The sequence below is a fragment of the Muntiacus reevesi genome, chromosome 16 (genome assembly GCF_963930625.1).
Source record: "Muntiacus reevesi chromosome 16, mMunRee1.1, whole genome shotgun sequence".
NCBI lineage: Eukaryota > Metazoa > Chordata > Mammalia > Artiodactyla > Cervidae > Muntiacus > Muntiacus reevesi.
This window is the reverse complement of record NC_089264.1, coordinates 1,497,295-1,509,428: the sequence shown is the minus strand read 5'-3', so window position 1 is coordinate 1,509,428 and position 12,134 is coordinate 1,497,295. Positions and strand designations below refer to the sequence as shown.

The 12,134-nt window shown below is 39.5% G+C and overlaps 1 pseudogene; it reads left to right on the top strand.

Annotated features, from left to right (window-relative positions):
• Nucleotides 1-11,466, top strand: part of LOC136148008 (deoxyuridine 5'-triphosphate nucleotidohydrolase pseudogene) — a 69,834-nt pseudogene extending 58,368 nt beyond the window's left edge.
• The last annotated feature ends 668 nt before the right edge of the window (nt 11,467-12,134 follow it).

The following is a 12,134-nucleotide window of genomic DNA, read 5'->3' as shown; positions in this document are numbered from 1 at the left end:
CCTAATCTAGGCAGCATATTAAAAGGCAGAGACATTACTTTGCTGACAAAAGTCCGTCTAGTTAAAGCTATAGTTTTTCCAGTAGCCATGTATGAAAGTGACAGTTGGTCCATAAAGAAGGTTGAGCACTGAAGAATTGGTGCTTCTGAGCTTTGGTGTTGAAGAAGACTCTTGAGAGTCCCTTGGACTGCAAGGAGATAAAACCAGTCAATCCTAAAGGAAATCAGTACTGAATATTCATTGGAAGGATTGATGCTGAAGCTGAAGTTCCAACTCTTTGGCCACCTGATGTGAAGAGTTGACCCATTAGAAAAGACTCTGTTGCTGGCTAAGATTGAAGGCAGGAGGAGAAGGAAACAACAGAGGATGAAATGGTTGGATGGCATCACCAACTCAATGGACGTTAATCTGAGCAAGTTCTGGGAGATGGTGGAGGTCAGGAAAGCCTGACCATGGGGTTGCAAAGAGTCAGGCATGACTGAGCAGCTGAACAACAACTATTATAGTGAAGATTTTTATATTCTTTCGAATATTTCACAGAAGGCATTCAGAAATTATAACCAGTTAGACACAATTTCATACCTGCTATAAAATTTCCTTTTATTGTTTTACTAATGGTTTTAACCAAAAATGTATTTATTTTCAAAAATCACTACAGCATCTATCAAAAATTTCTCCCAATTTTATCCTTAAAATGTTCATTGAATGAATTATATTAATAGGTAATACAAAAGTAGGAGAAGGCAATGGCACTGCACTCCAGTACTCTTGCCTGGAAAATCCCATGGACAGAGGAGCCTGGTGGGCTGCAGTCCATGGGGTCGCTAAGAGTCAGACATGACTGAGTGACTTCACTTTCACTTTTCACTTTCATGCATTCGAGAAGGAAATGGCAACCCACTCCAGAGTTCTTGCCTGGAGAAACCCAGGGATGGCAGAGCCTGGTGGGCTGCCATCTATAGGGTCGCACAGAGTTGGAGACGACTAAAACAACTTAGCAATGCAAAAGTAAACTTTCATTATACCCATAGAAGTTATCCCATTTTTTCATAATACTCTTACTGTTTCAATATAGCCATATATGGTGTTTCTTTATATTTTGTCCTGACTTTTAACAGCAAGAGTCGTTATACAGAAATATCAAATTTATTGACCTGTAATTGTTTATAGTCATCTCAGGTTCCTGAAATATTTCTGTGGTGTCAATTTTAATTTTTTTTTAATTTTTGATTTTGAGTCTTCTCTCTTATTTTCTTGATTAGCAGAATCAAGACTTCATATATTACATTACTCACAAAAGATAACTTAAATTGGACTAAAGACTGAAATGTAAGAGATCTGAAAATATAAAACAGAAGAAAACACAGGGGGAAAAGCTCTTGGCATTGGTCTTGGCAAGAGTTTTAATTGTGAAACCAAAAATTGCTGCTGTTGATGTTGTTCAGTCACCCAGGCATGTCTGGCTCTTGCTACCCCAAGGACTGCAGCAGGCCAGGCCTCCCTGTCCTTCACCGCCTCCTGGAGTTTGCCCAAGTTTATGTTCATTGCATTGGTGTTGCTGTCCAGCCATCTCATCCTCTGATGGCCTCTTCTCCTTCTACCCTCGATCTTTCCCAGCATCAGGGACTTTTCCCATGAGTCGTCTGTGTGCATCAGATGACCAAAATACTAGAGCTTCAGCTTCAGCATCAGTCCTTCCATTGAATACTCAGGTTGATCTCCTCAAGATTGACTGGTTTGTTGTCAATCTTTGCTGTCAATCCTCGCTGTCCAAGGGACTTTCACGAGTCTTCTCCAGCACCACAGTTTTAAGGCACCAATTCTTTAGCATTCTGCCTTCTTTATGATCAAGTTCTCACAACCATACATGACCACTGGGAAGACCATAGCCTTTACTATACGGACCTTTGTCAGCAGAGCAATGTCTCCAATTTTCAACACACTGTCTAGGTTTGTTATCGCTTTTCCACCAAGAAGCAATCATCTGATTTCATGGCTGCAGTCACCATCTGCAGTGATTTTGGATCCCAAAAGAAGAAATCTGTCACTCCTTCCACCTTTTCCCCTTCTATTTACCAAGCAGTTGTGGGACCAGATGCCATGATCATAGTTTTTTGTTTTTTAATATTTAGTTTTAAGCCAGCTCTTTCACTCTACTCCTTCATCCCCCATCAAGAAGTTCTTTAGTTCCTCTTCAATTTCTGCCATTATAGTGATATCATCCATATATCTGAGGTTGTTGATGTTTCTCCCGCATATCCTGATTTCAGCTTGTAACTCATCCAGCCTTGCATTTCTCATGATGTGCTCAGCATACCTGTTAAACAAACAGGATGACAATAGACAGCCCTACCGTACTCCTTTACTAATCTTGAATCCATCAGTTGTTCCATACAGGGTTCTAAATGTTGCTTCTTGACCCGCATACAGGTTTCTCAGGAGACAGGTAAGATGGTCTGCTATTCCCATCTCTAAGAGCTTTCCATAGTTTGTCATGATCCACACAGTCAAAGGCTTTAGCATAGTCAGTTGGACAGAGATAGATGTTTTGTTTTTGTTTTTGTTTTCTGAAATTCCCTTGCTTTCTCTATAATCCAGTGAGTGTTGGCAATTTGATCCAAATTGATCCAATTAGTTTCTATTCCTTTTCTAAACACAGCTTGGGTATCTGGAAGTTCTTGGTTCAATAATGCTGAAGCTTAGCATGCAAAATTTTAAGCATGATCTTCCTAGCATTAAAGATGAGTGCAACTGTCTGATGGTTAGCACATTCTTTGGTTCTACTCTTCTTGGGAACTGGGATGAGGATTGACCTTTTCCAGTCCTGTATCCACTGTTGGGTCTTCCAGATTTGCTGACAAATGACTGCAAAACTTTGATGGCATACTCCTTTAGGTATTTGAATAGTTCTGCAGGAATATCATCACATCCACTAGCTTAATTAACAGCATTGCTTCTTAAGACACACTTTACTTTGCACTCCAGAATGTCTTGCTATGGGTGACTAACCACACCATCATAGTAATCTGGTTCATTAAGATCTTTTTTTCATACGGTTCTTCTGTGTATTCTTCCAATCTCTTCTTGATCTCTTCAGTATCTACTATGCCTCTACAGTTTCTGCTCTTTAATGTGTCCATCATTGGGAGAAATGTTCCCTTGATATTTCCAATTTTCCTGAAGAGATCTCTAGTCATTCCTCTCCTATTGTTTTCTTCTAATTTTATGCACTGTTTATTGAAGAAGGCCTTCTTGTCTCTTCTAGCTATTCTTTGAAACTCTGCATTTTATTGAATGTACCTTTCCCTCTCTCCCTTGCTTTTCACTTCACTTTGCTTTTCTGCTATTCATAATGCCACCTCACACAACCACTTTGCCTCCTTGAAGTTGATCTGTTCTATGAAGACCTAGAAGACTTCCTAGAGCTAACACCTAAAAAAGATGTTCTATTCATCATTGGGGATTGAAATGCATAAGTAGGAACTCAAGATATACCTGGAGTAACAGGCACATTTGGCCTTGGAGAACTAAATGAAGCAGGGCAAAAGGTTAACTGAATTTTTCCAATAGAATGCACTAGTTATAGAAAATACCCTTTTTCAACAACAAAAGAAATGACTTTACACATGGACATCACCAAATGATCAATACAAAAATCAAATTGATTACAGTCTTTGTAGCCAGAAATGGACAAACTGTCAGCAAAAACAAGACCTAGAGCTGACTATGGCTCAGATCATCAGCTTCTCATAGCAAGATTCAGGCTTTAAAAAAATAAATAAAATTGGGAAAAAGCTTAGGCCAGCCAGGTATGACTTAAATCAAATCCAGTACTAATTTTCAGTAGAGGCAATGAACAGATTCAAGATATATATAACTAGATAATAGTGTCCCTGAAGAACTATGGACTGTGGTCTGTAATACTGTACAGGAGGCAGCTAACAAGACCATCCCAAACAAACCAAAAGTGCAAGCAACAAAAGCAAAAGCCAGTGGGACTACCATTAAACTAAAAAGCTTTTGCTCAACGAAGGAAATAACAAACTGAATGTACAGAACAGCATCCTATGAAATAGAAATATTTGTAAGCCAACTATCCTACAAGGTGTTAATATCCAAAATATGTAAGAAACACATAGAACTTAACAACATTAATAATAATAATCCAATTTTAAAAATGGGCAGAGTAGAATAGACATTTTCCCAAAGAAAACATACAAACGGCCATTCAGTTCAATTCAGTCATTCGGTCATATCCAACTCTGTGACCCCATGGACTGCAGCATTCCAGATTTCCTGGTCCATCACCAACTCCCAGAGCTTGTTCAAACTCAATGTTCATTGAGCCAGTGATGCCGAACAACCATCTCATCCTCTGTCATCCTCTTCTCCTCAAGCCTTCAATCTTTCCCAGCATCAGGGTCTTTCCCAATGAGTCATTTCCTCACATCAGGTGGCGAAAGTATTGGAATTTCAGATTTAACATCAGTCCTTCAAATGAATATTCAGGACTAACTTCCTTTGGATTGACTGGTTTGATCTCTTTGCAATCCACGGGATTCTCAAGAGGCTTCTCCAACACCACAGCTCAGAAGCAATTCTTCAGCACTCAGCTCTCTTTAGAGTCCATTTCTCACATCCATACGTGACTACTGGAAAAACTATACCTTTGACTATACAGACCTTTATTGGCAAAGTAATGTCTCTGCATTTTAATATGCTGTCTAGGTTGGTCATAGCTTTTCTTCCAAGGAGCAAGCGTCTTTTAATTTCATGGCTGAGGTCACCATCTGCAGTGATTTTGGAACCCCAAAAAATAAAATCAGCCACTGTTTCCACTGTTTCCCCATCTATTTCCCATGAAGTGATGGGACCAGATGACATGATCTCAGTTTTATGAATGCTGAGTTTTAAGCCAGCGTTTTCACTCTCTTCTTTCACTTTCATCAAGAGGTTCTTTAGTTCCTCTTCACTTTCTGCCATGATGGAGGTGTTATCTGCATATCTGAGGCTATTGATATTTCTCCAGGCAAAAGATGGTCAGCCTCACTAGTCGTCAGGAAAAAGCAAATGAAAATCCTAATGAAATAGCATCTCATAATTCTTATGATTTCTGTTATAAAGAAAGCAAGAGACAGAAACTGCTGGCATAGATGTGGAGAAAAGGGAACTCCTTATTGCCAAATTCAGACTTAAATTGAAGAAAGCAGGGAAAACCACTAGATCATTAAGGTATGACCTAAATCAAATCCCTTACAACTATACAGTGGAAGTAACAAATAGACTCAAGAGATTAGATCTGATAGACAGAGTGCCTGAAGAACTATGGACGGAGGTTCATGACATTTTACAGGAGATCAAGACCATCCCCAAGAATGAGAAATGCAAAAGGCAAAATGGTTGTCTAAGGAGGCTTTACAAATAGCTATGAAAAGAAGAGAAGCAAAAGGCAAAAGAGGAATGAAAATATATACCCAATTGAATGCAGAGTTCCAAAGAATAGTAAGAAGAAATAAGAAAGCCTTCCTCAGTGATCAATGCAAAGAAATAGAGGAAAATAGTAGAATGGGAAAGATTAGAGATCTCCTCAAAAATTAGAGATACCAAGGGAAGTTTTCATGCAAAGATGAGCACAATAAAGGACAGAAATGGTATGGACCTAACAGAAGCAGAAGATATTAAGAAGAGGTGGCAAGAATACACAGAAGAACTATACAAAAAAGATCTTCACGACCCAGATAATCACAATTCTGTGATCACTCCAATAGAGCCAGACAACCTGGAAGGCAAAGTCAAGTGGGCCTTAGGAAGCATCATTCTCACACAATTGCACTTAACTCACATGCTAGTTAAGTAATGCTCAAAATTCTCCAAGCCAGGCTTCAACAATTCACAAACCATGAACTTCCAAATGTTCAACCTGGATTTAGAAAAGGCAGAGAAACCAGAGATCAAATTGCCAACATCAGCTGGATCATTGAAAAAGCAAGAGAGTTCCAGAAAAACATCTATTTCTACTTTATTGACTATGCCAAAGCCTTTGACTGTGTGGATCACAATAAGCTGTGCAAAATTCTGAAAGAGATGGGCATACCAAACCACCTGACCTGACTCTTGAGAAACCTGTATGCAGTTCAGGAAGCAAAAGTTAGAACTGGACATGGACCGGCAGACTGGTTCCAAATTGGGAAAGGAATACGTCAAGGCTCTATATTGTCACCCTGTGTATTTAACTTATATGCAGAGTATATCATGAGAAATGTTAGACTGGATGAAGCACAAGTTGGAATCAGTATTGCCTGGAGAAACATCAATAACCTCAGATATGCAGGTGACACCACCCTTATCACAGAAAGTGAAGAAGAACTAAAGAGCCTCTTGATGAAAGCTAAAGAGGAGAGTGAAAAAGTTGGCTTAACACTCAACATTCAGAAAAGTAAGATCATGGCATCCAGTCCCACCATTTCATCACAAATAGATGGGGAAACAGTGAGAGACTTTAGTTTTTTTGGATTCCAATATCACTGGAGACAGTGACTGCAGCCATGAAATTAAAAGAAGCTTGTTCTTTGGAAGAAAAACTGACCAACCTAGACAGCATATTAAAAAGCAGAGACATTACTTTTCAAATAAAGGTCCGTCTAGTCAAAGCTATGGTTTTTCCAATAGTCATGTACAGATGTGAGATTTGGACCATAAAGAAAGCTGAGCGCCGAAGAATTGATGCTTTAGAATTGTGGTGTTGGAGAAGACTTTTGAGAGTCCCTTGGACAGCAAGGAGATCCAACCAGTCCATCCTAAAGGAAATCAGTCCTGAATATTCTTTGTAAGGACTGATGCTGAAGCTGAAGTTTCAATTCTTTGGCCACCTGATAGGAAGAACAGACCCTAATGCTGGGAAAGGTTGAAGGTGGGAGGAGAAAGGGACAACAGAGATTGAGATGGTTGGATGGCATCACCAACTCAATGGACATGAATCTGAGTAAACTCCAGGAGTTGGTAATGGACAGATAGGCCTGGCGTGTGGCAGTCCATGGGGTCGCAAAGAGTCAGACATGACTGAGCGACTGAAAGGAACTGGACTGAACTGAACAGAGACTATTGGTGAAAATGTAAACTGATAGAGTCATTATGTAAAACAGTATGTAGACTCCTCAAAAAATTAAAAATAGGAGGGGAATAAGTCAAGATGGTGGAATAGGAGAATGTGGAATACACCTTTCTTCACAGGTACACCAAGACTACATCTAAAAATTAACAATTGTCACAAAGCACCTGCTGAACACTAGCAGAAGACTCAGACACCTAAAAGGACAAGATGAATCCCCATGCAACTGGGTAGGACAATAGAAGGACAAAAAGGAAGAAAAAAATAGGAAATGGGAAGGGACCAGCTCCCGTTGTAGGGAACTGAAGATGAGGCAAGTTTCCCACACTCAGGAAAGCACATTCACAGTAGGGACATCAGCTGGAGAAGAAAGGGACCTTTGGAGGACTGGAGGGGAACACAGCAACCAGTCTGTGGAAGGCAAGACAAAGTAAGAACTGTGAGCATGATCCATGTCATTGCCCTGCACACCCCTCCTGGAGTTGTGTGTCTCCAGGTGTATTGGGAGGCCAGGTCCTGAAAAGTGAGGTTTGGAGTATAGACCCTGGGTAGGGGCAGCTACTTTCTGTGAAGGGGCAGGACTAAGGAACTATACAACCAGAGAATTTTCTGAAGGAGCATGAGACACTACAGAACCAGGATAACATTGCTGAGTGATGTGAAAGCGATATGGTCATCATTGCAAACCCCTTCCCCACCCACTGACAATGGGAAGGACTCTGACCTGAACAGTCTTGCCCACCCCTCAAACCAAAGCCTCCTCTCCTCATGTTGGCTCTGGGGTCCTGAGCACTGCCACCAAAAACACTCTTTTAGAATCACCCCTGGGTGCTCCAGCCTGAGACAGGAATCTGCCAATGCCTGCGGGAACTGAGTGCTAAAGCATGGGATTAGGAGAGCATATCCAGGGAGATGTTCTATTGGTTTCACAGAGAAAACTTGAATGGACAGGAGTGAGGGGCTCCATGGCCAGGGACGTTCCTAGAGGAAATGTCGTCTGCCTAGGAAATAAGGCACCATTGATGAGTGGTGTGCAAGGGGCAGAACTACCACTGCAACCCCCTTCCCCACCCACAAGCCCTGCTTCCACGGGCACTGGGAGGGGTTCCCACTAAGGTGAGTGTGTCTCAGTCTGCTGCATCTTCCTACTTGTCTCTGCCACAGCTGCTTCACACATGTCCCAGTTGAAAAGTGAAAGTGAAAGTTGGTCAATCGTGTCTGACTCTTTGCAACCCCATGGACTATACAGTCCATGGAATTCTCCAGGCCAGAATACTGGAGTAGGTAGCCTTTCTTTTCTCTAGGGGATCTCGCCAACCCAGGGATCAAAACCAGGTCTCCTGCATTGCAGGTGGATTCTCTACCACATGGAAGGTCCCAGTTGTGGCCACTTTATATATTCCTGGCCTGTGCAAATAAGTGCCCTAATCATCTTGAGAGACTCAATTAGTTGCTTATTTTACTTATTTTGCTTCTTGCCTGGGTGGGGAATATACCCCACATGCAGATGGTGTCAAACCAAAGCTGAGCCCCAGGGTTTGTGTAACTGAGGAGAAATGGAGATCTCTTCAAGCAGTTTTGCAAGCAGCAGATTAAATCTTCATGATCTGTTAAGTAAACTGCATCTGTGGAACATGTTAAAGGACAAGGAGTGCTTCCAAAACTGAGACCAGTCTAGCTTTCACAGTGGTGGAATTTGGGGGCAGGTATACACAGGAGTTGGGCCAAGTCAGAACATGATCTGTCCGTACAATGCCTACAGTTGGTCCAGAGACCTACCTAGAGACATTGGAGGAGCACCTGAGGAGGCAGGGGTTGACTATAGCTCATTATGGAAGCAAGAACGGAGATAGTGAAGGCCCAGGGGAAAATACTGTTACTAGCATTTTTTCCTCTTCTTTCTTTTTGTTTTCTGTTTAATTTTGCTCTGTTGTTTCTTTTTGCTTTTTCTTACCTTTTTTTTAATTTCTTTTTGGTTTGCTTTTGTTTTTCGTTTAATTTTCAATACATTTTGTTTACTTTTCTCTTGTTACTTTTTGTTGTTGTTGTCTTGTGTTTTTGTTCTGTTTCACTTTTTACATTATTGTGTGTTTGTTTAATATTTTCTTTTGGTTTTTTGAGTTTGCTTTCTGTTTATGTTGTTTATGCTTTTGTCGGTTTTGATTTTATTGTTTTTGTGTTTGGGTTCATTTGCTTCTTAAGTTGTTCTCTTGATTTTTGTTCTCTCTCTCTCTCTCTTTTTTTTTTTTTTTTCTAATTTCCTTTTCTTTGGTTTGGCTTTCATCATTTGTCTTGCTTTTTTTTTTTTTTTTTTTTTCTTATTTTCCTCCTGGACATGTTGCACAGGTTTCAGGGCCTCAATTCCCAGGCCAGTTGTTGGGCCTGAGATTCTGTGGTAATAGTTCTGAATCCCAAGATGCTGGAACACAAGAGAATCCTCAGTTCCAGGGAATATTGATCAACATGAGTTCTGGAGATCTCCATTGCTACATCAAGATCCAGCTCACCTAACTGCCTTCAGGATCCTGTGCTGGGTGCCCTGATAACTAACTAGCAAGACAGGAACACAGCCTTGTCCATTAGAAGACAGACTGCCTAAAATTGCACTGAGCTCACAGACACCCCAAAACATACCACCTGATTCAGCCTTGTCCATGAGAGGGACAAGATTTAGCTCCACCCACTGGTCCCTACACAAAGAAACCTACACAAGTCCCTGGGCCAACTTCACCCAGCAAGGAGCAAGAGGAAATATGACACAGTTGCCTGAAGAAAGGAGACACAAGCACAGTAAGACAGACAAAGTCAGGCGACAGAGAAGCATCCAACAGACAATGAAGCAAGGTAAAAATCCACAAGACCAAATAAATGAAGAGCATACAGGCAACCTACCTGGAAATGGGTGATTTAAGATCTTAGAAACAGAATAGAGCCATGAATTGAGAACATACAGAGACGTCTAACAAGAATGTAGAACTAAAGAACAAGCAATGATGAAAAACACAATAACTGAAATGAAAAATACACTGGAATAACTGAAGCAGAAAAAGAATATATATATATATATATATAATATATATATATATATATATTATATATATATATATATGTAAGATAGAAATCAGGATGGTAGAAATAACTGCCACAAAGCAGAACAAAGAGAAAAAAATGCAAAGGTAAGAGGAAAATCTCAGAGAACTCTGGGACAATGTTAATCATACCAGCTTTTCATTTATAAGGGTCCCAAAAGAAGAGAAAGAGTCTAAGAAAATATTTGAATATATTATAGTTGAAAAATTCCCTAACACAGGAATGGAAATAGCTAAACAAGTCCAAAAAGCACAGAGAATCCCACACAGAATAAACCCAAGGAGAAGCATGTAAAGACATATATTAATCACAATAACAAAACTCAAGTACAAAGAAAAAATATTAAAATGTTAAATATTAACATCCACAAAAGGGGAAATCAGCAGTAATACAATGCTCAAGGACTTTAACATTTAACTCACACCAATGGACAGAACACTCAGACTGAAAATTAATAAGGAAACACAATCCTTAAATGACACAACAGACCAGATAGACTTAATTTATATTTATAGAACCTTCCATCTGAAAGCAGCAGAATATAATTTCTTCTCAACTGCACAGGGAACATTCTTCAGGATAGATTACATCTTGGATTACAACTCAAACCTCAGCAAATTTAAGAAAGGTAAAATGGAATCAAGCATCTTTTCTGACCACAATGCTATGAGATCAGAAATCAATTAGAGAGAGGGAGGATTCATGGGAAGTTTAGATCTTGTGTGCTGGGTTCATTCTGCTTCCTTGTTCCCCTGCTCTGAAATTGAGCTCACAATCTTCCCTAAAATTCCCTGTTCTCAAGAGACCCAATTCATCTTCCCCAGCAAATGGGCTCAGACTTCAGCAGAGTGTAGCATTTGACCCGGCTCTCAGAACACAGTACCACCCCACCAAAGGGTCCACACAGTCTGTGGGCTATGATCAGTATAGTGCCTATGGTTACACAGTACCACCAGTGGAGAAAGGCCTTATTAAAACCAACATTCAGACAGTTCTTCCTTCTGGGTGCTATGGAAGAGTAGCTCCCCATTTAGGCTAAGCTACAAAATATTCCACAGATGTGGGAGATGGTATTGTAGATGAAGTTTATGGAGGAAATGTTGGTGTTGTAATGCTTAACTTTGGCATATAAAAGTTTGAAAAAGAAAGGTGATTGAATTGCACAGCTCATTTGTGAATAGATAGTTTGCCCAGAAATAGAGGAATTTCAAATTTTAAATAATGCTGAGGGGGGTTCAGGAGGTTTTGATTCCACTGGAAATAATTAACATTTTGCCAAAAACAGAAACTGAGAAAATGGACATTCAACTTGAAAGGACTTTGCATAAAGTATTACAAAAATTTGTGTAAAAAAAAAAAAAACTATAAAAATGCAAACACATAGAATCTAAACTACATGCTACTAAAAAACAAATAGATCACTGAATAAATCAAAGAAGAAATTAAAAAAATACCTAGAAACAAATGATAATGAAAACACAACAACCCAAAACCTATGGGATGCAGCAAAAGCACTTCTAATAGGGCAGCATATAGCAATTCATTCTCACTTCAAGAAACAAGAAAAATCTTAAATAAACAATCCAAACTTACAACTAAAACAACTAGAGAAAGAAGAACAAACAAAACACAAAGTAGAAAGGAAGAAATCATCAAGATAAGAGGTGAAATAAATGGAATAGAAATGAAGAAAACAATAGCAAAGATCAATGAAAATAAAAGCTAGTTCTTTGAGAAGATAAGCAAAATTGATAAACCATTAGCCACATTTATCACAGAAAAAATAGAAGACTCAAATCAATAAAATTATAAATGAAAAGGTAGAAGTAATAACTAATATCACAGAAATATAAAGAAATACTGCAAGCAGTTATATGCCAAAAAGTTGGACAACATGGAAGAAATGAACAAATTCTTATAAATATACAATCTTTTA